The 27,798-nt window shown below is 40.3% G+C and overlaps 1 protein-coding gene and 1 long non-coding RNA gene across 5 annotated transcripts in view; both read right to left on the bottom strand.

The window, feature by feature from the left end:
- The window catches only part of DNAJB6 (DnaJ heat shock protein family (Hsp40) member B6), a 108,559-nt gene extending 107,429 nt beyond the window's left edge, over positions 1–1,130 (bottom strand). For 2 of the 4 annotated variants that reach the window (XM_058297613.1, XM_058297615.1), the window contains exon 1: positions 968–1,129. The gene's annotated coding sequence lies outside the window, so the exon portion shown is untranslated. Of the gene's footprint in view, positions 1–967 lie in introns of all 4 variants that reach the window. The other 2 variants (XM_012525193.3, XM_058297614.1) reach the window with 2 other exon arrangements.
- Positions 1,131–7,670: 6,540 nt separating this feature from the next.
- LOC131278623 (uncharacterized) lies at positions 7,671–23,334 on the bottom strand. The gene is made up of 3 exons (XR_009186004.1): positions 23,231–23,334; positions 11,939–12,039; positions 7,671–7,934 (listed from the first exon to the last, which is right to left on the bottom strand). It is a non-coding gene; the product is annotated as an uncharacterized lncRNA (long non-coding RNA).
- Between the last annotated feature and the right edge of the window lie 4,464 nt (positions 23,335–27,798).

Here is a 27,798-nt window from a genome sequence, read left to right as displayed (position 1 = left end):
GTCTACCGTTGGCCCCTCTTAGTAGAGACATGAACCTTCTTCTTAAAGTTCACGTGAGAAACTTAGTCATGAAATTTACTACCAAATCATAAAGAAGAAAAAAAACAGTATCTCCGAAGTGTTTCAAGACAAAGTACTGTTTGCAACTGACACTTCTTGTGTCAACGAACAACTTATTTCCTTACTTGGACAAAAGTTGACATCCTTATACAAATTACTGTACCCGTTTTTTAAAATGAAACAAATCAAATAGGCCTTTTATGTGAGTTGAAAGTCAGACAGTTTGCTAATCGAGAAACTTGAAAAATGAGTCGGTAGTTCTGCAAAGGGGGCTTTGGCGTTCCCCCCACCTGCTTCCCGTTCTCCGTAATTGGTAGCACTGCCTACCAGGTGAATTCCGTCCCCTCTTTTCGAAACCAACAAAGTTTCTGCCTTTAGAGTCAACTGTGCGGGAACTTAAAAAGCCCCTAACCCTCCAAACCCCCAGCCACTGCTAAGAGCGGGTAAAAGGGGGCAAGAGAAAAGAAAGCTCGAGAGAGAACGTTTCGGTACCAGTAGATAAGGGAGAAGAGCCTGAGACAGGAACCCGGCCCTCGCCGCCGTCGCCCGGGTGTCCCTCGCAAGGGCCCCACCCCCAACCGCCAACCCGAAGGAAGGGAGCCGGGTTTGGAGCAAGGACACCAGAGGCCCGCAGCGCCGGCCGGAAGGGGGAGATGGGGCGCCGACCCAACTCCGGGACAGACTGCACAACTCACTGCTTCGAAACGAGTGCGCACCGCAAGGCCTTTAATCCCTTCTCTCAAGCCACCCTACTCCCAAAGGCCGGCCGGCGCGGCGACACCCGGGTCATCCACCATACAACTGTTGCTAAGGCGCCGGCTCAAGTCAGCCACCGGCCTGGGAACAGAGGCAGTGTCCTAGTCTCCAAACCTCCCCCCCCTCCCTTCCTGGGAGGTCATTCCCTTACCCGAGGTGGTTGGCAGCCAGCGGCAGGAGGGAGGAGAGGCTGGGCGGCGGAGCCCGTGGTCTCCTCTCAGCTCCGTCACGGCCGGTGCTGGTGGACGCGGTGGCGGCGATTCCTCGCGCTTTCCTTTCTCTCCCTTTCTCCAACAACAAACAGGAAGTACGTCAGACGTCGGGCAGCGCGACGACGCGCGATTTCCGCCCGGCCATTAATCTGCGGGGGCGGCCTTAACAGCCTACGCAGCCCGGGGGTTGAGCCTGTTCTCTGCTTAGCTTCCTGCTTGGCGCCGCACCGCCAGCTACCCACAGCCCTCTTCTTCCCGAAGGTTCTCCGCGCTTTCCTTGGCGGGCGCGATCTGCGGGGTTAGGAGTCGGGATGGGGGCTGCACGCTGTGCAATGCACTGGACTTGGGGCGTGCACCGCAGCAGATTTGATTGTGTGGCTCGTGTCACCAATCCGGTGGGTCACTGAAAGGCCAACAGAGGCGGCCCCTCCCCCAGCCCCGCCGAGTAATCGGTGACGGTTAAAGGGGAGGGAAAGCGAGCATGGACACTGAAGGTACAGTGGCGATGAGGGGCGCGAAAAACGTCCCATCCTCGCCGGGTTAAGAGAGCACGCTAGAACCCAGGCAGCTGTGCTGAGGTACCCTGAGCGTCATTCATTGAACACTTGTTGCTACAGCCACTGTGCTCACTAGAGCGGATTGCCGCCATTGACCGGAGACTTTACCCACAAGGAGATTAAAATCTGATAGGGGCGATGAATGCATAATTAGAAGGAGAAAGAAAACCTATTTGAGGTTGATAGCTCTGAACGCCTTTAGAGCCATAACTGAAATTGTGAGCTAGGCTTGGACACAGGAAGCTTGGGTAAAGTACCCAGCTCCAAATTGAAGAGTGTCTTGGTTGGAACAGAAGAAACAAAGCATCATCCACGCCGGTTTTTCCGGGGTGGGAATGCAGCCCTGGCATCTGAACTTCCTGGGTGCTTTTTAAAAATGCACATTCAGGGTGGCTCACCCTAGAGCTACTGAATCAGATTCATGGAAGTGAAGGCCAGAGAACCTGTATTTTTTAAAACGGGTTCTTAACCAGGGGTCCAAGGACGGGGGTTAGTGCAAAGATTTCAGGGGGCGGGTGAGTTCGAAATGAAAAAAATCAACTTATCTGTATTTTCTTTGACCTCCAATGTTGAGTGTCATAAAACTATCTGCCCCTACATTCTGAGTTGGGGTCTATGGTTTTCACCTGACTGACAAAGTGGTCTGTGCAACAAAAAAAGGTTAAGAACCCCCGTTTTAAAAGATCATGTTGGCACCTACCTGAGAATGGAACGTTCTAGCAGTGAATAAGAAGCACCTGTTCTGGAAACAGTAAAGACGTGGATATTGTTTATTTTCCTCCATCTTCACCGGTAATTTTCATTTTAGCCTGTGCAAACTCTGTTAGCCTGCCTCCTTTCTCTGTTACCCTCCTCTAAAAGAAAAATAAATTACATAGGCAAAAAACTGGAACTCCTGCTCTTGTCATGTTATAGAAGTCCTGAAAAAAAAATCAGGCCATGGGCACAATAAGAAGGTGAATAACTGGACTCAGAACTTCCAGGTCAAGCCACTGTTTCCTTGCTGAGAATGCCTTTAATTACTTTTTAAATTCCCTATGACACCCAGCAATCAGTAAAAGTTGCTCTATAAGTTGCTCTAATGAATAAATGATTGAAAGAAATCAAAGTAAGATGTGGGCCAAAATATAGGTGATCAGTTTTTCAATTATTTTAGGAGTTTCCAGACAAATTTGTGAATTTTGATAGCTAAGCAATTATGTTTACTCACCATGACTAAGCCGTTCATGTATCATCAAGGATTCTGAGTCTTAAGAATGAAAAGGAACACAAGAAGTTTGAAGTTACTGATTGGTTTGAAAAATGTGACTCCTGTCCTGTGGGAATCAAAAATGCTTTGGTCTCCAGTACTGCAAAAGAGTGTCTACAAATCCAAGATTCAGTGAGGCACACAAGCAATTAAATCCATAAATTCAAGACCTGACTTCCGTATTTCCTGTATAATATTAAAGCCAGACAATTGTCTGTTTCCTTGGTATCTTTAGCCTAGTCCACCTTATCATTTCCTTCAAGAACTAAACCCTTTGCCACATGCTTGCTAGTGCTGGATTCCAGTGGCCTGCTTTTCAGATACCCTCACAACTAAGAACGCTTGTGAATTCTTGCTCATCTAAGCCCTTGAAATACTTGGGTAAAGGCACTTTTTAACACTTTTCATTTATAATAGCTGGTTAACCCATTTTGGGCATCTGGAACACTTACTGATTAGTAGCCATAGTTCTACTTTTTCTACTTCAAAAGATTGCTTTATATTGTTCTTTTTCTGTTGTTTTTTCTTAAACCCTTATTGTATTACCTTATAGCGTGGGGTTTTTAGCAGATGATCCGCAAAAAATATGTATATATTTTTCTTTTTTATCTGAGCCAATTCTCTCTCTTTTTTTTTTTAGTATAGAAGGTTATATGATGCCTGGTCAAAAAAAAAGAATAACACAATATTTGGTTTTATGTGGACATCTCATGATAAAATCTAAGATAATCTCACCAGAGACTTGAATTTCATTCAGATATATGAACAGTTTGGCACTGTCACATGTAACCATATATGCCACAGCAGGTTGATGGAGTTTTATTTCCCTTCAAGTGTTGACAGACTATCACCTGACATTACACATTTAAATAAGTCCCTTACAGCAAGTGTGAGCTAACTTGAAATGCAGACAGCACAGGGACATGAATTTTAAATAGTAAGTGTAGGTTAGCCACAAATAACATCCACCTTCACCCCCCAAAATCAAATATTTATTAAAACACTGTTAACAGAGTAAACTGTATTATGAGAAAAACCAAGTGGTACAAAACAAAGCCTCAACCCAGTGGAATCTATGTGGTAGTTTGGACAACAGGTATTAACACCTTGAAAATTAAATAACAAGACGATATTTAAGTAGTTCTTTGTGAAACAACAGAGATCTTACAATGACAATTAAGGATTTATTCCCAAATTAACATTAGCTCAGATGAGATGATGGTGCTACTGGGAAAGTAGTACAGAGGAAGATGATCTTTTTGAGACAGGGCAGCCCTACAACAGGAAGGATTTAAATTGGGTTGAAAGGCATTCTGAGAGGAGTGAGGAGACAAAGTACAAAAGCACAAAAGCCTGGAGAGAGTGAGCATGCCACTTTGAAGCAAATCATTTAAATGTAAATACTGACAAAGTTATTTGGACCTGTGCTAAGGCTAAGAACTTTAAATTTTATCTCTTTTTTAAAGTAATTAATTTATTTATCTCCCGCGTCTCTCCCCACTACATTTTATCTTGTAGGCAATGGGAAAACATTGAAAATGTTCAAACAAGGGTATGAGATAATTGAAGCCAAACAATGACAAATCTGTGGTTTGCAGGATGGGGAGAAGAGTAGAAAGACCAGTCATTCTCTATGACTTTGTTTCCTCATCTATAAAATGGGGATAATTGGCTTGATGTGAAGATTAATTGTATATGCTTAACTTTGTGCCTGGAACATAGTAATATTGTAATTAATAGTTACTCTATGTTACAGACCTCTTTGAAAAACTGATAATAGGTATGGACTCTCCCCAGAAAAATATGCAGGTAATATGAGGGAATTTGTAGACAGCCTTCCCTATCCCCCACAAGCCCATCCATTAGTGTAGGGACTGCAGGTAAACATCCTGAATTGCAGCTTGGCAATTTTTTATTAAGCTATGGAATTTGCCTTTGGGAAAAGCAAGGAAATAAATGCAGGAGTGAAAAAAAAAAAAGTTGTATACAAAGTATTGATCACAAATTTGCAATAATACCTCCTCATAATGAAATATCACTCAGCCCTTTAAAAAAAGTAGTTATATATATATATATATATATATATATTTTTAGATTTATTTATTTATTTCTCTCCCCTTCCCCCCACACCCCAGTTGTCTGTTCTCTGTGTCTATTTGCTGCATGTTCTTCTTTGTCCACTTCGTTGTTGTCAGCGGCATGGGAATCTGTGTTTCTTTTTGTTGCGTCATCTTGTTGTGTCAGCTCTCCGTGTGTGCGGGGCCATTCTTGGGCAGGCTGCGCTTTCTTTCGCGCTGGGCGGCTCTCCTTATGGGACGCACTCCTTGCACGTAAGGCTCCCCTACGCGGGGGGCACTCCTGCGTGGCAGGGCACTCCTTGCACACATCAGCACTGCACATGGGCCAACTCCACACGGGTCAACGAGGCCCGGGGTTTGAACCGCAGACCTCCCATGTGGTAGGCAGACGCCCTAACCACTGGGCCAAGTCCGCTTCCCAAAAGTAGTTACATTAATTGCAATAAAATATATCCTATACATTACTGAGAAAGAGAGCATGTATAGTATGATTCCATTTTGGCAAAATTGTACTTATTTATATGTGTGTGTATGTATAGATGTGTGCACATACTCGTAAAGCTGGAAGAAGATCCAGCAAAAAGTGCTTATACCTAGGGAGTGGGATTTCAGATAGTTCTTCTCTGTGATTTTTTTTGTATTGTTTGAGTTTCATTCATTACTTCTCAAAACCAATAAGAATAATTTTTATAAAGTTAGAACAATGAATGACAAAAGTCCATTCAGGGGGCTTCTGTAGGAGTGGACTGTGAGGTGGTAAGACATTGAAATGAAATTATGGGACAAGCATGAGAAATATGTTTTCATTTATCCATTCATTGAACACCTACTGTGACCCAACATTTTGCTGTGCTCCAGGCATAAGTTAAAGAAAGCATGACCCCTCTCAAGGAGCTTTTTCTAGTAAGGAAGAGAGACCAGGAATCAGTAATTTGAGTGCTGCATGATAAGTGATATCAGGATTGAATGGTCCAGCAGAGAGGAGAGATATTCAAATCAGGATCCAAATGGAGATTAGAGAGGGGTAGGGATCAAGGAAAGCTTTCCAGAAGAGGTCAATCTTGAGTGAGTTTTAAAAGATAAGTAGGAGTTAATAGTTGAAGGTGTGGGTAGATGGAGAGAATTCCAGACAGAGGACCATTTCCAAGGGTAGCATGACCAAAAATATATAAGGGGTGCTATTTTTAAAACTTGAGCTGTTTCCATATTCTAGGGTGGCAAAAGAATTCTTATTTCAGAAGGAAAATTCTGTCGTGATTATGCAAAAGTAAAATCATCAACAGAGTCTGGATGAAAGAGTTGAGACTAAAAGCCTCCATAATAAGGTAAAAGACCTTCAGAAGAAAAGCATCTTTGCCAAAGTTATTACAATTTTAACAGATTTTGGCCTTCCTACCTTTTTGGAAGACAGGAATCATAGACTAATAGAAGATGAGTAGAGGCTTGGAGCTTGGGAAAACACAACCAGAAGTGGAACCTGGAGAAAGGACATAGCCTGGGGCCAGGGACTTTAGAAGCATTGATAGCTAATATCCAATAATAAAGTGTTTTTTCCTTTTTATTTCTTTCTGTGACATCCTCAAGTCTTCAGGAAAGTTTATTAACCACTAGTATTAAATTTTATGCAAATAGTAGCCTCAACGAATGAATGAAGGAGCAAGGTTCATGTGTGCAAGTAGTAGCAGCTATTAGATTGACAGAGACCATCAGAAGGCCTGCTCTTAGAAACAGTCTAGCACAAGAGGGCATAAGTGACAACTGAAACAGGATGGGCCCCCTAAGAATCCTTAGAAATTGAAGGAGGAGTGTGTCTGGACATTTTATAGTCATTTCAGAAGGGGCTTTAAGTTATTTTATTGACAACTAAAGGAAATAGTGACTGTAAAAGATTTGAACCCATTTGAAGTTATAAAAGGGAAATCTGCCGGTTATAAAAGAAAAAAAATGCTTGACTAGATATGTTGGGGTGAAGAAAAGGGAAAAAGAAAATTTGACTCTAAAATGTTAAGTTTTTTAACCAGGAAGGGTTAACCTCACAGAAATCGGGTAATTAAGAGGAAGAGCCAGTTTTGTTGGAAGAAGAGAAAGTTCATATGTTAGACATGGGGAGCAATGATAAGTGGGGATCTCATTGAAAATACCTAGCAGATGTCATAAGGACCTGGAACTTTAAAGACTGGTCAAGCTGCAAATCAAGGGTTGAGAGCCCACTTTACAGTGGAAGAAAAAAGAGAAGGTAACCAAGGGACAACAGACAGTTGGAGAACCTAGGAAATGCTGCATTGCTGCACTCAGAGAATGAGGGAATTTCCAAAAAGGCTTGGTTAATATCATCAGAGGAAAAAAAGAGGGGAACGGAGAAACTTTAATGATTAAAATCTTGGTGGTCTTTGATAGAGTAACTGCAATGACCTAGTTGTTCAGGATTAAAGGGAGTGCTTTGTGGGGAACCCAATTCATCAGGTAGAAAATTTTGTCTGTGAAAGGATAGGGGAAGTAAGGCATTAGCTAGAAAGGTAGAGTCAAGAGAAGTTTATTTGGTTTGGCTTTGCTTGTCTGTTTTTCTTTTGATCGTTTTTATTAGTTACCACCAAGACATTTGTGCATACTTCTGATCAAAGAGCCCAGTGGAAGAATTGGAGATGCTGGAGACAAAGCAATAAAGGAGTTAAGTTCCACAGGAGATGTGAAGATATGGGACCAAGTGTTTTAGTTTGCAAAAGGCTGTCAAGGCAGTATCCCAGAAGCGAGCTGGCTTTTACAATGGGGATTTATTAACTTATTAGTTTACAGCTTTGATAACCATGAAAATATCCAAATCGAGGTATCATCGGGATGCTTTCTCCCTGAGCTGCAGCTCTGGGCAGTCAGGCACATGGCAGCATCGCTCACCTCTCCCCTCTCCTCCACATCTTGCTTTCAGCTTCTGGCTCAGTGGCTCCGCTCAGCTTCTGTGTTCTGTGGTTTGAGCTTCTGGCTCCCAGGGCCTTCTCTCCCAGCTTCCAGAGGTTTCTCTCTGTCTCTGTGGATCCACAGATTCCAGTTTATAAAGGACTCCAGTAAGAGGATTAAGACCCACCCTGGGCTATGCCTTGCCAGATTAATCTAATCAAATGGCCCTTAACAGAATCTAATCTAACCAAAGTTTCACACCCACAGGAATAGACCAGTTTAAGAACATAGTTTCCTGGACTCCACAAAAGACTGAAACTACCATATCAAGTATAGAGGTAGAGGAACTAACTTTGAAAAAGAGGAGTTACACTTCTTCCTCCAAGACAGACAGGAAGAAAGAGAAGCTAGACAGAGACAGAACAGGTAAGATATGGAAACTCATGTCGGATGGCCAAGATCTTCTCAAGAAGGGAACCTTGAGAAAATGGATGGATTTGAAACAACTGTGGGGGATATTAGGGATTAAAATACATAATTAAAATTTTAAAAGGTCAAGCAGAAGAGAAGATTGTCCAGAATTCTCAGAAGAAAAAGGAATAGAGACAAATTCCATTAACCCTTCAAGTGCCTACACTGCTAAGCTTTATAGAACAGTTTTGTTCTTAAGGTAAGTAGGAAAAGAACAGTGTTAGTTCAGAGACCAGAGTTGAAAAACAGGTGTTTTTAAGTAATTACTACACTGCTGTGATGCATAAATATACTTTTGTGCCATGCATCCTGTATGACCAATAAAACTTTTCATGCTGACAATGCTATAACCAAGCCAAATACCTTACTTTCCCTGTTGGTAAATTAGTAATAATGATAACTAATGTGCTCCCTACACAGACATCGGAAATAAGTAAGTTGAGATCCTCACATAAAAGGTATCATGAAAGCAGAGTATTATATTATATGAGAAATGGGATATTTCACATACATGTTTACTGTTTCTCCTATGAAAATTCTGCCTTCAAATCCCCAACGGAACATATGTAAATAAAAAATGTCAAAGAATACCCAAACTCTCATCACCTTTGAAGAATCCTCCATATATATATGTGTTTTACTTTAGGTTTTCTGCCTTCTAAACAAATAGCCCATTAATATTTATCAATAAAATTGATTTGTTAAAAAAAATACACAAATAGCCCACAATTTATACTAGAAATATCAGTTTAATTCCTGCTTAGTTAAACATACTAACAAGAACTTTAATATATTACAGGATTATTCAGTTCTACATACACATATATTCTTTTTTTTTTTTAAGATTTATCTATTTATTTATTTCTCGCCCCTTTCCCCGCCCCCATCCCGGTTGTCTGTTCTCTGTGTTTATTTGCTGCGTCTTCTTTGTCCTTTTCTGTTGTTGTCAGCGGTACAGGAATCTGTGTCTCTTTTTGTTGCGTCATCTTGTTGTGTCAGCTCTCCATGTGTGCAGCACCGTTCCCGGGCAGGCTGCACTTTCTTTCACGCTGGGTGGCTCTCTTTACGGGGTGCACTCCTTGCACGTGGGGCTCCCCTACGTTGGGACACCCCTGCTTGGCATGGCACTCCCTGTGCGCATTAGGACTACGCATGGGCCAGCTCCACATGGGTCAAGGAGGCCCGAGGTTTAAACCGCAGATCTCCCATGTGGTAAATGGACACCCTAACTACTGGGCCAAGTCCGTTTCCCCACACATATTCTTAGAAACAAACAAACAAAAAAGAGACAGATTCCCGGTGCCACTCATGAGGATAGAAGCAGTCACAGCAGAATACACAATGAATAAACACAGAAAGCAGACAACTGGGGGGGGAGGGGAAAGGAGAGGGGGCAGGGAGATAAATAAATAAAAGATAAAATCTAAAAAAAAAGATAACTTTAGCTTGTCATCAAGGTATATTGCTAAAAAAAAGGGCAGAAACAGGTTTTATACTCTGCTACCTTTTGTGTAAAGGGGTGCAATAAAAATAGCTTATATTTGCATAAGAAACTCCGAAATTATACCTAAGACACTGGGGGAAAGGATATACTGGCAGGACTGGGCAGGGGTATAACTAAGAGTTTTCACTGAATATCTTTTCTATTGTTTTAAATTTTGAACTATGTGAATATATTTTTTCAAAAATTTAAAAATTAATTTAAAAGTGAAAAAAAACCCAAAGAGGTAGATCTATATGTAATGACAAAAAGAGTTCCAACATATATTGTTTAGCTCAGAACAGAATGTAAAGTATGGGCCTATTTGTCTATGAAAAATAAAAAATACATACAAACTTATGTGGAGAGAGAGAGGATTTTACTGTCTATACTTATATACTGTTTGAATTCTTTATTGTGTATTTTTAATGGATTTTTAAAAATCACTATCTTAATTATGCATTTCTTCCAGGTTCTTTAATAATATTGTATTAGCGAAGATGGTTCTATAGAAATTAAGAGTTAAAAATTGACAGACAAATACAAACCTGATATTTTGTACATTCTACAAAATATCAATGTCATGAAATGCAAAAAAAAAGACAGAGAAATTATTACCCTAAGTTAAAGAAAACTAATGAGACATGATAACTTAATGTAATTGATTATATCTTTAATAGTAAAATAAATAGATAAATAAAATTTAAAAACCTATAAAAGCCATTGTTAGGACAATTAGGACATTTGAATGTTGTCTGTATATTAGATAATATTATTAAATCTTGAATGTGATAATGATAGCTGGTTTAAAAGAATGCCCGTGTTCTTAGGCATTGCATGCTGGAGGTAGTGTCATGATGTTTGCAGCTTATTTCAGATCATATTTTGAAGGCAGGAGGTGGGAGGGGAGAGGAAATGTGGCAAAATGTTAATAACTTATGAATCTAGCTGAAAGGTAGAAAATATTCATCCTACTGTTCTTTTAACTTTTCTGTAGCTTTGAAAATATTTTTCAACATAAAAAATGGAGGGAGGGAGAGCGGATGTGGCTCAAGCAATTGGGCTCCCATCTACCATGTAGGAGGTCCAGGGTTCAATACCCAAGACCTCCTGGTGAAGGCAAGCTGGCCCCGTGTGGGAGTGCTGGCCCTGTGCAGGAGTGCTAGCCCACGCAGAGAGCTGGCGCAGCAAGATGATGCAAGAAAAACAGACACAGAAGAGAAACAATAAGAGATGCAGCAGACCAGGGAGCTGAGGTGGCGCAAGAGAATGATCACCTCTCTCCCACTCCAGAAGGTCCCAGGATCGGTTCCTGGAGTCACTCAATGAGAATACAAGCAGACACAAAAGAAGACACAGAGAATGGACACAGAGAGCAGACAATGGAGGGAGGGGGGCAGAAATAAATAAATCCATAGGGGGGAAAAATGGAGGGAGGGAAGGAGGGACAAAAGAGTAAAAAACTATCAATATTTAAAGGAAATAGTAAATGTGGGAGAAATAGAGGGGAATTTACACATTTTGTTCTATACAGTTCTGTGCTGTTTGAATCTTGTACAATGAGAAAAAGTTAAGAATAGAAAAAGAAGACATGTTCGCAAAAACACTGTGATATGCCTAGCACCTGGTCAATACTTGCTAGTTGTTAGTTGTTTGTTACCTCCTGATTCAGGTAAGAACGCATACTTTGTCTGCTTGACCTTGAAAGTGGGTACAACACATATTTATTGATAGGAACTGTGTAGCTTCAAACTTATTCATTACACTTTACTAAAATTAATCTTTATTAAACACTTTATTAAAATTAGTTTTCTAAACATTAATTGAGCCATTGTATTTTGATTTTTAGGCCTTGCATTCTCTCATTTCTTTATGAATGGAAATATCCCACCTGAGCAGCGAAATGAAATACACAACTCCATGCCAATAAACTCTACTAACATAAAAAAAAAAAAAAAGTCTGGCTTTTTTAACTCTTCTAATATAAAAAAAGTTCTTTACTCCATTTCCATGACAAATATAGTGACCATTCCACCCTCTTGGTAAAGTTCCAGTTCTTGGCAGTAAATAAACCACTGGGCCTGTACCTTAGGAGAAAAACCCAGATCCATTCCTGATCTCTGAAGACATGCACATTATTAAAAACAAAACAATATTAAATAAATATAATAGTAACTAATTACTTTACAAATCAATTGTGTTATCTCTGCAAAGACTTTTATGCAGTCCTTAATCATTCAGCATTCCTGTAGAACAGCTATTGAAAGGAACCATATTCCAACATCTAGAAACAAAAAAATAGGCTCAATGTTAAAAGTTGTATATAAGTTCTTATTAATTCCAAATGCTTTTCATTCTTTCTATATGGCTGACGAATACCATGACAGTCACATCACACTATCCATTATAGTAATTTAAATGGCAAAACATTCATAAAATGGTTTCATTATTTAGTTCATCTTGCTGAGCAATTGATCTGAACACTGTTTGTAGCTCCAGTAACATTCTCAGCAGGTGTTCAATAAATATTCTTTTGTTTTGTTTTGTTTTTTAACTTTATCTTCTTTTCTTTATTCTTTCCTGGTTTGATTTTTATGGTAATCTACTCTAGAATGTCTTGGTTGTCTAAAGTTTACACTATTTAGGGCCTTCTTACAGCTAGGATACAATGCTTGTTTTTTTCTTTTTTCTCTCATTCTCTTGCCTTTCTTGTCCTCATTTATTGTTATTTTTACAAAGATTAACAATAACAAGTAAGATTTTTAGAAATTTATAGTTTGCAATCAACTTTCATAAATATCTCATTTAAGCATCTTAGCAACTTTGCAGAAAAATCCATCCATTTTCTCAATATCTCCTTTATGGAGATCTTGACCAACAGACATGAGTTCCCACATCTAACCTGTTCTGTGTCTATCTTCTCTTTCTTCCTGTTAGTCATTAAGGAGAAGTATAAGTCCTCTTTTTATACCCAGTCAAGCAAATCAAATAATTCATCAATCATGAGTGCTTCCTATCACAGCAGTAAATTATACTGATTGGTGGTAAAATGCATGACACATAGGGACACGTGAAGAGGAGGTTAGTGCATAAAGTTTTTTTTTTAAGGCAAAGAGCGCAGACACGGGTTTCATACTGCAGGACATGACACAGCCGACTCCCAGGCAAAGAGTTATCACCTTCCCAGTCCATAGGTGTCCAGGGAGGGACAAGCCAGGGAGGACAGCCATAAAGAATTAGGATTTCTGTGGGCTCAAGAGGCTCACCCCTGCATTTCTCATTGGGGTGAGTGATGTGATACCTAACTATCCCCCTCCTCTCAAAATACATATGCGTGCATGCACACACACACACACACTTCTGCCCTACTCCATCCCCCTGTCCCAGAACAGGACACAAGCCTGTCGGCTCCCTAGCTGCAAGTTACTAGCACAAAACAAGAGCAGCAAACTCCTGTGAGTCTGAATGAAGGGAGAGTGTTCCCGTCATAGTGTCCCTCAGCAGGCCCAGGCTTCATGCCCGGCTGCGGTCAGTCCCAGCACACTCAAACAAGATGGCATGTTGAGTTGATCATCTTTGACTGAGGATTTATTCATCTATTTTCTATGATTACATTGTGGAAGATAGAGTTATGCAGTGAAAATCATAAGTATGGTGTAAAAATAGACTCTTCTTTCAGTACCCCTCTCCTCTCACTCTTCTTGTTCCTTTTGTTCCTACCGTGATCTTTGGGGCCCCCTCTCCAAGCAAAACTGCTAGTGCCAGAATAAATGCTTTTTGAATAGTGAAACCCAAGCTCCAGAGTGGGAAGGTAACTTGGAGAGTCTTTTGAAAAATAGCCAACTATCACCTGTACTTTGTTTTGCCTGAAGATGATGCAGAGACCAGGCATTAATCAGTAACAGCTGAATTAATGCATTGAAGGGAATAAATAGAGTTTCCATTCCTCAAGCACCGAGGAAGAGTTGTAGAAGAAAAATCTTAAAAATCAAATTGAGAGAAGCAGATGTGACTTGAGCAGGTGGGTGCCTGCCTACCACATGGGAGATCCCGGGTTCAGTTCCCAGTGCCATCTAAAGAAGACAAGCAAGACAGCATGCTGACATGACAGACTGGCATGGCAAGCTGACACAACAAGATGATGCAACGAGGAAACACAACAAGTAAACATAATGAGAAGCACAAGCAGGGAGCAGAGGTGGCTCAAATGCCTGGGCACCTCTCTCCCACATGCGAGGTCCCAGGGTCTGTTCCTGGTATCTCCTAAAAAAGAAGACAAGCAGACACAGCACACAACAAACAGACACAGAGAGTAGACTGAGAGTGGAAACAATGGGGTGGGGGTGGGGGAATAAATGAAATAAATCTTTAAAAAATGAAATTGAAAGGATGCATTCCAACTCATACTCCTCCCCGCAACTAAAAACCAATTTAAGATTGAACAAGGGGAAGTGGATATGGCTCAAGCAATTGGGCTCCCATAGACCATATAGGAGGTCCAGGGTAAGATATGCAGGGCCTCCTGGTGAAGGCAAGCTGGTCCATGAGGTGAGCTGGCTCACATGGAGTGCTGGCCCATGCGGAGAGCTGGCCTGTGCAGAGTGTTGGCCTACACAGGAGTGCTGACCCATGCAGAGACCTGGTGCAGAAACATGACACAACAAAAAAAGAAACACAGAGGAGAGACGATAAGAGATGCAGAAGGCCAGGGACTGAAGTTGCAATGGAGAGAGGGGGGAGAAATTTTTAAAAATCTAAAAAAAAGATTGAACAGGGTAGAGGATGTGGCTCAAGCAATTGGGCTCCTGCCTACCACATGGAAGGTCTCTGTTTCAGTTCCTGGTACCTCCTAAAGAAGACAGTGAGCTGGCACAATGAGCAGGCATGGAAAGCTAATGCCAAAAGATGACACAACAAAAGACAGAAGAAGAAAAACATAATGAGAGACAAAACAAAGCAGGGAAAGGAGGTGACTCAAGTTATTAGATGCTTCCCTCCCAGGTTAAGTTCCCAGTGCCTCGTAAAGAAACAAGGAAGACAAGCAGACACAGTAAGTGCAAACAATAAGGGGGTAGGGAGAAATAAATAACAAAAATAAAATGAATCTGAGAACCAGCAAGATGGCTGTGGAGTAAAGAGCTCCGAGTGTCAGCTACTGCTACAGGGCAGTTACTAAATACTGAGAGCTCTCGAGCTAGCTGAAGCACCTGTTGGGGGCTCCAGAAGACCCAAAGAGCATCCTGCCACATCCTTGAAGGAATGGAAGGAGGCTACTGCCCATCTCCAGAGAAGATTCATAAGTAGGGTGCCCCACGCCACAGAGGCCAGTGCCCATCCTCCACTGGAGGCACAAGAGACCTCAGGAGCTGTTCCGCTGCTGGAATTAAAAGCTCCACCTCCCCAAAACTGGGGAGGAAGAGACGGTTGGACACCAACTTCAGCTTTTGATGAATAAATTCAGTGGGCTAAATTATAATCCTAAGAACAGCTAAAGTCTGAAACTGTCCAAGTCAGAAAGAGGCCAGTAGCCACCATCTTGACTCCACACCTGGCATGAGGGGAAGCAGGGTGGACTGGAAATCACAGTGCTGCTGGGGACTGGCTTCTTTCCATCCAGATCAAATGGCAGCTCTAGCATAAGCCCCAACCCCACCTCTGACAGGCAAGAAGCTGGGGGAACCTGCACCAGCCTCTCCAGGAAATTACTAGCCAGCCATGGAGGCAGGTGATCATCCTACTTTGGCAGCATAAGCTGCCCCAGGAGCTATTCGGTGGCTGGAATTTGAAGCTCCATTTCCCAAAAACAGAAGAGTGGGAGACCATTGGCCACCGATTTCAGCTACTGACTGGTGGATTCGGCTGGCTAGAGTATAACCCTAAGAACAGCTAAAGTTTGAACTTGTCCAGGTAGGAAGGAAGCTGGTAGCTGCCATTTTGACTCTGCCTCCAGCCTAAGGGAAAGCCAGCTGACCCAAAATCACAGTGATGGTAGGAACAAGTTTCTTTCAACCAGATCAGCCTGCAGCCCCAGCCTAGGCTTCAGCTCCACCTTTGGCAGGGAGGAAGCTGGTGTGTCCTGCAGCAGCCTATCCAGGTAACTGCAGGTACATTTGGCTGGCATGGACTGAATAACTGGAAGTCTATCGGGGCAACTGCGGTCATCTTGGACCTGTACTGCATAGATTGCTGCCCACACCTGCAGCTCCATCCCACCCCAGGCAGGGGAGAAAGGGATGTGAAGCTTCATCAGTCTTTCTGGCCAACTACAGTCTAGGTCTACACAACTTGGGTTATTTCACACAGCTGTAATTCTCTTCCTACCCCTGCAAAGGAGAAAGTTGGGAGAAGTTTCATCAGTTCCTGGGGTAATGAGGGCAGCTTGAGCCTCCACAGCTTATGGTACCACCTATATCCTTGGTTCCTACTGCACAACCAGCAAAGGAAAAGTGGCAGGAAGCTCTAAACTAAAGAGAAAAACTGCACCCAGAATAAATACTCTAGTAAGCCAGGTGCCAAGACACCAACAAAAAATTACAATCCACATCAAGAAACAGGAAGCTATGGCCCAGTTAAAGGAACAAGGTAAACTTCCAGATGCATTAAGGAGTTGAGACAACTTATCATAGATGTTCAAACAAATATCCTTAATAAATTCAACGAGATGGCTAAAGAGATTAAGGATATTAAGAAAACACTGGGGAAACGGACTTGGCCCAGTGGTTAGGGCATCCGTCTACCACATGGGAGGTCCGCGGTTCAAACCCCGGGCCTCCTTGACCCATGTGGAGCTGGCCCATGCGCAGTGCTGATGCGGGCAAGGAGTGCCACACCACCCAGAGGTGTTCCCCGTGTAGGGGAGCCCCACACGCAAGGAGTGCACCCGTAAGGAGAGCCGCCCAGCGCGAAAGAAAGTGCAGCCTGCCCAGGAATGGCGCCGCCCACACTTCCCATGCCCCTGAGGACAACAGAAGTGGACAAAGAAACAAGACACAGCAAATAGATGCAGAGAACAGACAACCGGGAGAGGGGGGGATATTAAATAAATAAATAAAAATAAATCTTAAAAAAAAAATTTAAGAAAACATTGGATGAGTACAAAGAAGAATTTGAAAGCTTAATAGAAAACTAGCAGATTTTATGGGAATGAAAGGCACAATAAATGAAATTAAAAAAACATTGGAATCATATAATAGCAGATTTGAGGAGGCAGAAGAAAAGATTGGAGAGCTTGAAGAAATGGCCTCTGAAAGCGAACATACAAAAGAACAGATGAAGGAAAGAATGGAAAAAATTGAACAAGGTTTCAGGAAACTAAATGACAGCAAAAGCCATGCAAACATACATGTCATGGGTGTCCCAGAAGGAGAAGAGAAGGGAAAAGGGACAGAAGGAATATTTGAAGAAATAATGGTAGAAAATTTCCCAACCCTATTGAAGGACATAGATATCCACATGTCTAAGAAGCACAATGTACTCCCATCTGAAAAAATCCAAATAGAACAACTCCGAGACACATACTCATCAGAATGTCAAATGCCAAAGACAAAGAGAAAATTCTGAGAACAGTAAGAGAAAAGCAATGCATAACATATAAGGGATACCCATAAGATTAAGAGCTGATTTCTCACCAGAAACCATGAATGCAAGAAGACAGTGATGTGATATATTTAAGATACTGCAAGAGAGAAACTTCCAGCCAAGAATCTTATATCCAGCAAGATTGTCCTTCAAAAATAAGGTGGAATTTAGGATATTCACAGATAAACAAAAACTAAGAGAATTTTTAACCAAGAGACCAGATTTTCAGGAAATGCTAGAGTGCTAGAGCCTGAAAAAAAAAGAAAGGAAAAGTCTAGAAGAGAGTAAAGAAATGAAGATTCTATCAATAGAAGTAACTAAAAGTGTCAAAAGAGTGGTGAAAATAAAATAGGACAGATAAAACTCAAATAGTCAGAAATAAAATTAATCAATGATGTAAAGCACTTATATTCAGAAAACTGAAACAATGTTAAAAGAAATGAAAAGTGTTCCAAATAACCGGAAGAACATTCCATGTCACGGGTTGGAAAGCTAAATATCATTAAGATGTCAATTCTACTCAAATTGATATACAAATTTAATGCAATACCGATAAAAATTACACCAGCATTAAAGAAAAAATTGAAAACATGATCATTAAATTTACTTGGAATGGTAAGGAATCCTGAATAGCCAGAAACATCATAAAAAGGAAAAGTAAACCCTCATCTCCAGACTTTAAATCATAATACCTACCTATAGTAGTAAAAGACAACATGGTACTGGCCTAAAGACACACAATAGACCAATGGAACCAAATTTATGGTTCAGAAACAGACCCTCACAGGTATGGTCTAGTGATTTTTGACTAGCCTGTCAAACCCACACAGCTCAGGCAGAACAATCCATTCAACAAAAATGGTACTGAAAGAACTGGATACCTATAGCCAAAAGAAGGAAAGAGGACCCCTACCTCACATCTTATCCAAAAATTAACTCAAAATGGATCAAAAACCTGAAAATAAAAGCAATTTACCATAAAGCTTCTAGAAGAAATTGTAGGAAAATGTCTTCAAGACCTGGTGGTAGGTGGTAGATTCTTAAAGGAGATAAGAGAAGGACTGAGTGGACTACTGATGTTTAATGTATGTAGCAGTTTTAATTAGCTTTACTGTTAAAGTGTGGAAATGTATAGAGTGGATGGTAACACATAGTAACAGCTAGTTTATAAATGAGGATGTGACAGAAAATGATAGTTGAGGTATGTAAATGCCAATTAACAGAATGCTAGAGAATATTCTAGGAACAGAATAGCACAGTAAACCAAGAGGTGAATGAGAATTGTGGTTGATGGTACAGATGCAAGAGAGTCCTTTGTTAGCTAGAGCAAATGTATGTCACTAATGCAGGGTGGTAGGAAGCATGGGAAAGATACAACTGGAGTCACCCATGGACTGTGGTTTGCAGTAATAATATAATATTCTTGCATCTATGCCAAATATGTACTTCGTTGATAATGGGGCAGTATGGAAAATGGGTGCCAGATGTACACTATGGACATGGTAACAATCAGATGATATTATTTGTAACAAATGTTCCACCACAGTGTGGTGTGTTGATAGAGGAGTGTTGTTTGGGAATTCTGCACATGTGCATGCTTGTTTTATAAGTTTACAACTTCTGTCATAAAAAAATATACTTAAAAAATAATAATAGAGTGGGTTGGGGGGGAAATACACCAAATATGAGATAAGGTCTGTGATTAGTAGTAAGACTTTGACAATATTCTTTCATAATTTGTAACAAACATCTCGCGACAATGCACGGTGTTGATGGAGGGTTGATTTATGGGTCCCTGGATGATGTTATGCATGTTTGCTTTGTTAAGTTCACAACTTTTACTTATTGTTTATGTATGTTCATATGTGAATGATATAAAGATAATAATGGGTTTGGGGAAAATACTTTGGTTAGTAGTAGTATTTTGACAATGCGCTTTAATCATTAGTTAAAAAGGTTTAACAACAATGCAAGGTATTAGTGGTAGAGTGAGGTGTGAGAGTCCTGTATGTTTGTTTTGTAAGTTCACAACTAATACTGTACACTTATCATTTATATATGAGTGATATACTTCAATAAATTAAAAAATAAGTAAATAATAAAAAAAAAGATTTAACAGCTTACGTCCCAGATACTTGGTTAGATGGTATGAAGTATGTACCCATGAGATGAATTTATCTCATTTATTTTTAATGGATACTATTAAAAGAGAAGAAATCTGATAGCAAATAAAAACCAAGGAGGCAAAAAACTATTAGTGGGATCCCATTTGCCTTATTTGCCATCTGATTTGACATTCCCCACTACTATGTGGGTCTTTTCAGAGAAAAGGCTGAAACTCCAGTCAGGGACATACACATCACTGATTTTCTTTTTACTTTTTTATTTTGATATAATTTCATACTTACAGGAAAGTTGCAAAAATAATGCAGAGAATTTCAGTATCCCCTTTACAGATATATCTAGATTTACCAACTTTAACATTTTGTCACGCTTATCATTCTGTTTATCTTTCTATCCATTTTCTACACATTCGAGTAGGATTCATACATCATGCTCTTTACAACTTAATACTTCCATACATGTTTCCTAAGATAAAGGATATTTACAGATGTAAGCCCATTAGGTACAATTATCAAGTTCAAGAAATTTAGGGAAACGGACTTGGCCCAGTGGTTAGGGCGTCCGTCTACCACATGGGAGGTCCGCGGTTCAAACCCCGGGCCTCCTTGACCCGTGTGGGGCTGGCGCATGCGCAGTGCTGATGCACGCAAGGAGTGCCCTGCCATGCAGGGGGGGTCCCCCGCGTGAGGGAGCCCCATGTGCAAGGTGCGCGCCCCTTATGAAGAGCTGCCCAGCGCGAAAGAAAGTGCAGCCTGCCCAGGAATGGCGCCACCCACACTTCCCGTGCCGCTGACGACAACAGAAGTGGACAAAGAAACAAGACGCAGCAAATAGACACAGAGAACAGACAACCGGGGGAGGGGGGGGAATTAAACAAATAAATAAATAAATAAATCTTAAAAAAAAAAAAAGAAATTTAATATTCGGAAGCGGACTTGGCCCAATGGATAGGGTGTCCACCTACCACATGGGAGGTTCGCGGTTCAAACCCCAGGCCTCCTTGACCCATGTGGAGCTGGCCCATGCGCAGTGCTGATGCCGTGCCACACAGGGGTGTCCACCACATAGGGGAGTCCCATGCGCAAGGCGTGTACCCCGTAAGGAGAGCTGCCCAGCGTGAAAGAAAGTGCCGCCTGCCCAAGAATGGTGCTGCACATATGGAGAGCTGACACAACAAGATGACACAACAAAAAGAAACACAGATTTCCAGTTCCGCTGATAAGGATAGAAGCGGTCACAGAAGAACACACAGTGAATGGACACAGGGAGCAGACAATTGGGGGTGGGGGAAGGGGAGAGAAATAAACAATAAATCTTTAAAAAAAGAAATTTAATATTGATATTAAGTATACAGTCATATTCCAATGTTTTCAATTTTCTCAATAATGCGTGTCCTTTTGGGCACTGTCTCTTCTATATTCGATCCTTTATTTGGCATTGTAACTTTGTCTTCTTTTTTTAAATTTGTGGTTACAAATATACAACATAAAATTTGTCCCATCTTAACTTCTCACAAGCACACAATTCAATGGCATTAATCATATTCACATTGTTGTGGTCACCATCAACAATCACCACCATCCATTATCAAACTTTTTCCATCACTCCAACAACCTTGTACCCATTACGCATTAACTCCCCATTACACCTGCCCTCCCTGCACCTGGTAACCTGTAATCTAATTTCTGTTGCTATGAATTTGCATAGTCTAGTTATTTCATATAGGTGGAATGATACAGTGTATGTCCTATTACATTTGGCTTATTTCACTCAACATGATATCTTGTGATACATGTATAGTGTGTGTCAGAACTTCATTCCTTTCCATGGCTGAGTAATATTCCACTGTATGTATATACCATATTTTGTTTATCCATTCATCTGTTGAGGATTATTTGTGTTGCTTCCACCTTTTGGCTATTGTGAATAACACTGCTATGAATATTGGTGTTCAAATATCTGTATGAGTCCCTGCCTTCATTTCTTTTGGATTTATACCTAGAAGTAGGATTGCTGGGTTACATGGCACTTCTATATTTTACTTTTTGAGGAATTGTCAAACTGTTTTCCATTTTACTTTCCCACCAACACTGTACCAGGGTTGTGATTTTTCTGCATCCTTACCAGCACTTTGCTATTTTCCATTTTAAAATAATAGCGATTGTAGTGTGTATGAAGTAGTATCTCATTGTGGTTTTGATTTGCATTTCCTTAATGACTAATAATGTTGAGCATCTATTCATGTGCTTATTAGCCATGTATATCTTCTTTGAAGAAATATCTATTCAAGTCCTGTGACCAATTTTTAATTGGGTTGTACATCTTTTATTTGTGCGAAGTAAGAATTCTTTATATATCCTCTATATTAAACCCTTATCAGATGTATAATTTCCAAATATTTTCTCCCACTCTGTATGTTTTCTTTTTACTTTCTTGAGTATGTCCTTTGATGCAAAAAAAAAAGTATTTAATTTTGAGGAAGTTCAATATACCTAATTTTTCTTTTTTTGCCCATACTTTTGGTGTAAAGTTTAAGAATCCATTGCTAGCTTGTTTGTTTTTAGGAGGTATCAGGGATTGAACCCAAGACCTCATACACATGAAGCAGGCACCAACCACTGAGCTACATCTGTTTCACTCACGTGGTTTTTATCCTTCATTCACTTTCAAGATAGTTGAAACTTGTCAACTTTTATCTTCGCTAGAAATATACTAAATGCCTTGCTTTTGTAGAGCTTCAAATACAGGTTTAATTAAATATTTTTTTCAAGTGAACATAATTTTCATTTAAATTCTAATTAATGTAATTAAAATTATTAAAAAAAACTCAAACTCTTTGATGGCAGCTTTGTATTCTTAGTAACATTATAACTATTAGTAATGATTATTGAAATCACGTTGAATACCAATTTTGAAAACATGCAAAATATGAAGTTATTGATAGTCGTAATTAATTGAGTTTTCAGTTGACAAAATAAAAATCCTAGTATGGCCTAGAGCTTAAAGGATGTATTTATTACTTTTCAACAAAATCATGATTTAGTCAAAGACACTCCAGAAAAAGATAGGAAATACTTAGAAATTTTAGTCCATTACAAATTAACAACAAAAATAGGTAGGGCATATTAACAAAAACTAAGCTGTTAGAACAAACCTGATCTTTAGCATGTACTTTTAAAGTATTTTTTTTTTTTTTTTAGAGTACATGATGTACTGAGGCTGGGAATTGAACCCAGGGCCTCGTAACTGGGAAGCCAGTTCCGAAACCACTCCCATTTAAAGTACTTTTGAAGTATTCCAATTTCAGGCCAAAATGATATATATAAAATGGGCAGAAGACAATTGTGCTAACAATAGTATGTTGACTACACATTGTAAATAGAGCAGTGTACTGAACAGCTCAAGGATTCATGAGAACTAATGGATAAACAGTCCCTCAAGGTATTAATAATTGAGCAGGAAAGGTAAAGTACAAATGAAAATACTTAATAATAGTATTTAATATTTATTATGTGCCTGGTCCTCTATTAAGCATTTTACATACATTATCTCAATCCTCATAACAACTTCACAAGGTAGCTACTATTAGTATATCTAACTTACAGTTTTACCAAATAGAGGCTTAGAAGATACAAATGTTCATGGTCACTTAGCTCAGAATCCCTGTTTGTCTGACTCTGAGGGCTATGCTTGTCTCCTGTGCTGTCCTGCCTCATAAAATATGAGCATATACAATTTATAGTTAAATTACATATTATATATAAATTACTTACATCTATGCTTATAGTTGGCAAATGGATTTCTCTAGGCTCCGTGTAATCTTCTTTTAAATATTACATTCAAAAAATATGAGGTCCCCATATACTCCCCACCCCCCTCACCCCACTCCTTCCACATCAACAACCTCTTTTATCATTGTGGCACATTCACTGCACCTGGTGAACACATTTTGGAGCACTGCTGCGTCACCCTTGAGAATGATAAGCAGAGCAAGGGTACATGAGAAATATGTAACCAAAACTAAAAGAGTTCCTTGGTTGCTCTTGAAAGCTTCTCCAAATATTTGACCTACAAAGCAAAATTCCCCTCCAGAGCAACTAGATTTTTTTTTTCTATTTTAGTAAACATTTAGATTTCCCCCACATTTCCCCAACTTTTTTGAAGTTTAAATAAATCTGATTGAGTTCCGGCCTTGCAAAATGGCTGTCCGTGAATCAGAAATGAAACATGTAGAGGACAAGATCTCTCTATAGGAAGCCATTTGGCAGGCACTGACATCGTTCACAAAGTGGTTGAGAAAGTGCGGGGCATGGTGGGGGCAATTGTACCCATGATTCACACGAGCAAACTGGACTAACTAATCCCATGCCCTAAAAAATTGTCTCTTCCATACAGAATAATATCAACCCTTTCCTTCTCTAATTTATTTTTTCAAACCTACAGAAAAATGGAAAAAACAGTTAAATGACTGTATATGCATCACCTCAATTTACAAGTTGTTTGCAGCTTTATCTCTTTCTTTTTCTTTTCTGATGACCTATTTGATATCATGACACTTCATCCCTCAAAATTTTAACATATATCTCCCAAGCATATCGAAAATAGTCTCATCAGTACTCCATCTTTAAATTTTCCCAGTATTGTAAAATGCCTTTTGCTTTATATAGGGATAAACAGGGTCCAGATATCATCAGAGACGCTGTCTCACCAAAGGTCAGCTCCTGGCAGATCCTGGAGTCCTGCCATGTGGCAAGGCAAGATGGCACTGATCTCTGCCCTTCCTGAAGTCCTCTCTTTCACGTGGCAGGATCAACGTGGCAGAGCGCCCTTTCTCTGTGTGTTGCTGCTTCCAGTTCTCAGTATGTGTGAGATGCCAGCAAGAGGGTGGGGACCCAACCAGGGTCATGCCTCAGTGACAGTTCAATCAAAGACCCTAAAGTGAGCTAATCAAGTGATCTTATCAGAGATCCTTTCACAGAATCTAATTGAAAGGTCCTGGGGAGCAGGTGTAGCTCAGTGGTGATCACCCACTTCCCATGTACAAGATCCCAGTTTCAATCCCTGGTACCTCCTAAAAAAAAAAAAGAAGAGTCCCACCTGCACTGCGTTTACAGGCACAGGTATGGGTTGTCTTAAGAACATGATTTTCTGGGCTTCACAAAAGACAAACCAGGATCCTGCCATTATGATGATTATACCAGATTGAGCTTTTCCTTGCATAGGAACATTTCTATTCAAATGGTAACCCTGCCACCCTTTCCTGTTTGAAATCCATAAATAACCTTGTAACTAACTTCTGCTTTATATATGCCTGCCCCCAGCCCCATCCTGTTCATCCCTTAAGGTTTACTAATGAGGGAACATGAACCAGTCCCACCCTAATTATTCATTAGGCTAAACCTGCCTGTCTTTTGCTGCTATAAAACTCAGAATTATGGCAGTGTGGGGAGGCAGATTTTGGGCCCGTAGGCCACTGACCTCCTTCGTTACGTGCAAGCAAATAAGCTCTTTCTCTCTGAAAACCTGGTATCTCAGGAATTGGTTAGTAAAGTGTATCAGGCAGAAGAACCCACATTTTGCTTGGTATCCTGGTGGTGGAAAGTGGATTGAAGGAGAAGAGAAAGGCGGGGCATCCACTACCCCAATTCTCTCTTGAATGAGATTGACACTGAGTAAATGCAGGTTCCTTCTTCCTGATGCACTCTAAAGACTGGTGTTTCAAAGAGAGAAAAGAATTTATTTAGTTGTGCAAGCAAAGGAGCACAGTGGCCTAATGGCCTAAAACTACCCCCTGATTTGCAGAAATTCTAATATTTTATAACATCAGGATGCTAATGAGTAATTGGGGTGGAGTTGGCACAGGTTTTTTTTTTTTAAGATTTATTTTATTTATTTCTCCCCACCCCCTTGTTTGCTCTTGCTGTGTCTGTCTTCTTTTTTCTTTAGGAGGCACCATTGGGAACTGAACCCTGGACCTTTGATATTGGAGGGAGGCACCTAATTGCTTAAGCCACCTCCTTTCCCTGCTTTGCTGTCTCTCAAACAGAGAAATGTTCATATACAAGGGTAAGGTCTGTCTGGAATAATCATTATAATAGCAGGTACGAGTGGCCATATACCAGGGTAAGATCAGCCTGGAATAATCTTTACAATGGCAGGTTTTATTAGGAAATAGCCACATAAAAAAGCCAGTTCCAGTAATTTCAGATATCAACCTTTGCTCCTTTATAATTTACTGACAGTAAAAAGGCATCTATATAATGATTCAGTAATTGTGATTATTTGTTAACTCCTAGCCCTCGGTGAAAAGGTCACCTGGAATCGACTGTGTCCCTTGATTAAATGTCACTACTCTTATCACAGTGGCTGCTCCTCAGGATGCCTGTTCCCTCTCTCTCTCTGTTTCCTTAGGCAGCTACTAACTCCAAATTTCTGTACTACTCCTGTACCCAGCCTATACCTTAGTATTAGTCCTGCTCTATATAAACCCTCCTCGTATTATCCTGATTTGAGTGTGCTCCTGCCTTAGAAGACCCCAACTGATCCTGGGCCCTTCTTATGCATTCCTGGGGCACTAACTCTACACAGTGCTTTCCATTCATCACCAGCAACGTTAAAGCTCTTTAAGGACAGAGACCATGTCCACTTGGTTCCCGACGGAAATCCCATTGCCCACTACAGTCTTAGACACATAATAGATGCTCAAAAATATTTATGGGATAAAAGAGTGAATGAGTGAATGAATTAATATATTTTTGGACAGTGGCTTAGCTCAACTTGGACACACTAGATGGGCTAGTGATTCTTCATTTAGAAGAATACCAAAAGTTCCAGGAACTTCTTACACACCTGAGAGATACTGACATACGGCATGTGTCCCAAGAGAGTAACCCAGAGAATGGGGTTCCGGAACGAACACTGTATTAGGAAGAAAGGTAGGGGGTCAAGGCGGTTTCACTTGGAAAAGAGGACTTTCCAACAGTTACGTTGCCCCAGGATGGCACAGTATTCGCAGAGCTGGGTCCTCACCAGGTCCCTGAGCATCTCTGTCCAGCACTGGTGTCTTCAGTACGAGCAGGAAAGGCTAAGTGCCAGCAGGCAGCAGACAAAGCACATAGACTTTCCTTGGGAACTCATTTCCAGGATGGCTTCGTTTCTTCCATTCCTTCCATTCCACCTTTCCTCCTATTCATTTTCTGATTCAAAGAATTGTTGACCAGCAACTGTCCCACATAGCCATTGGGTGTGTTATCCTTGTGGAAGAAGAGACTTGCCACTCTTCCCCCCAAAGATGCTCAGACTGGGGTGGGAATGGGTGAGAAAAATAAATGTATTGACAATCAGCTTCCTAAGAGATGTTTAAAAAATGGCTTCACCAGTTGGGGTTGTGTGAGCCCCACATAAGACACAAGCAATTAGACACATAGGGAGAAAATGTACTCATGAAGAATTTAACGTATTCTGGTAGTTTGATAGACATTTTCTTGTATGCTTGCTTAGTATAAAATGTATTAGACATTTATTTCCAAAGCACTTGTTATTTCTAGGGATAAAAAGGGTATGGAAAGTACATATGATTATTCGGAATAGTGTACAACTTGAAGAACAGTTCTGAAAAGAATCTTCAAATTATTATCCTGGCATAATAAATTTATTTCACTGATAGTTTATCCGAAACTATAAAAAACTGACAAGAATTACAATTTAGAACAGCCATATTTTAAATAAGATTGAAAAAGAGGGAAGCTTTCATTTTTCTTAACCTGGCACTTTTTTTTTTTAACTTCAGAGTAAAAATAGTTTTAAAGTTGGAAAGTCATAACAATTATGTTTTTCATTCATAAGAAATGAAGTCATAATGTTCTCATTATTATTTTGCCAGTGGCGCCAAATGTTTCTTTCTTTTCTTGTTTTGGAAAATGTAACCAACAATGGCTCCCATTCTGCTTGGCCCCAGGTGATCAACCTCATAATTAACTACCAGCCCGCCAGAAAACCAATGTCATTGTTTCACTCTTATTATGCCAAGTTACAGAATTTCGACCCCTGGACTAATTCTGTAATTCTACATTCCTTTCCTTTCATTTCCATAATTATACTTTTCTCTGTCTCAGCCTTCTCCTATCCCAGCTGTAACATCCTCATCTTTCCTAAACTCCTCACCTCATTCCTTTGACACATATTTATTAACATAACTTAAAGGCCAGGACAATAGAGTCAAAAGGAGCCTGGAGAAAGATGTAAAATCCCATTGGAAAGTATTTAAATACCTTAAGAGCCAAAGAGTTGCAAATACAACTGAAGCTGTGAAGGAAGTCAACTATAATCTTTGTGGTGATTG

This window comes from Dasypus novemcinctus, chromosome 5, assembly GCF_030445035.2.
Source record: "Dasypus novemcinctus isolate mDasNov1 chromosome 5, mDasNov1.1.hap2, whole genome shotgun sequence".
Classification (NCBI taxonomy): domain Eukaryota; kingdom Metazoa; phylum Chordata; class Mammalia; order Cingulata; family Dasypodidae; genus Dasypus; species Dasypus novemcinctus.
The sequence above is the reverse complement of the archived record's forward strand: the minus strand, read 5'-3'. Positions and strand labels throughout refer to the sequence as shown.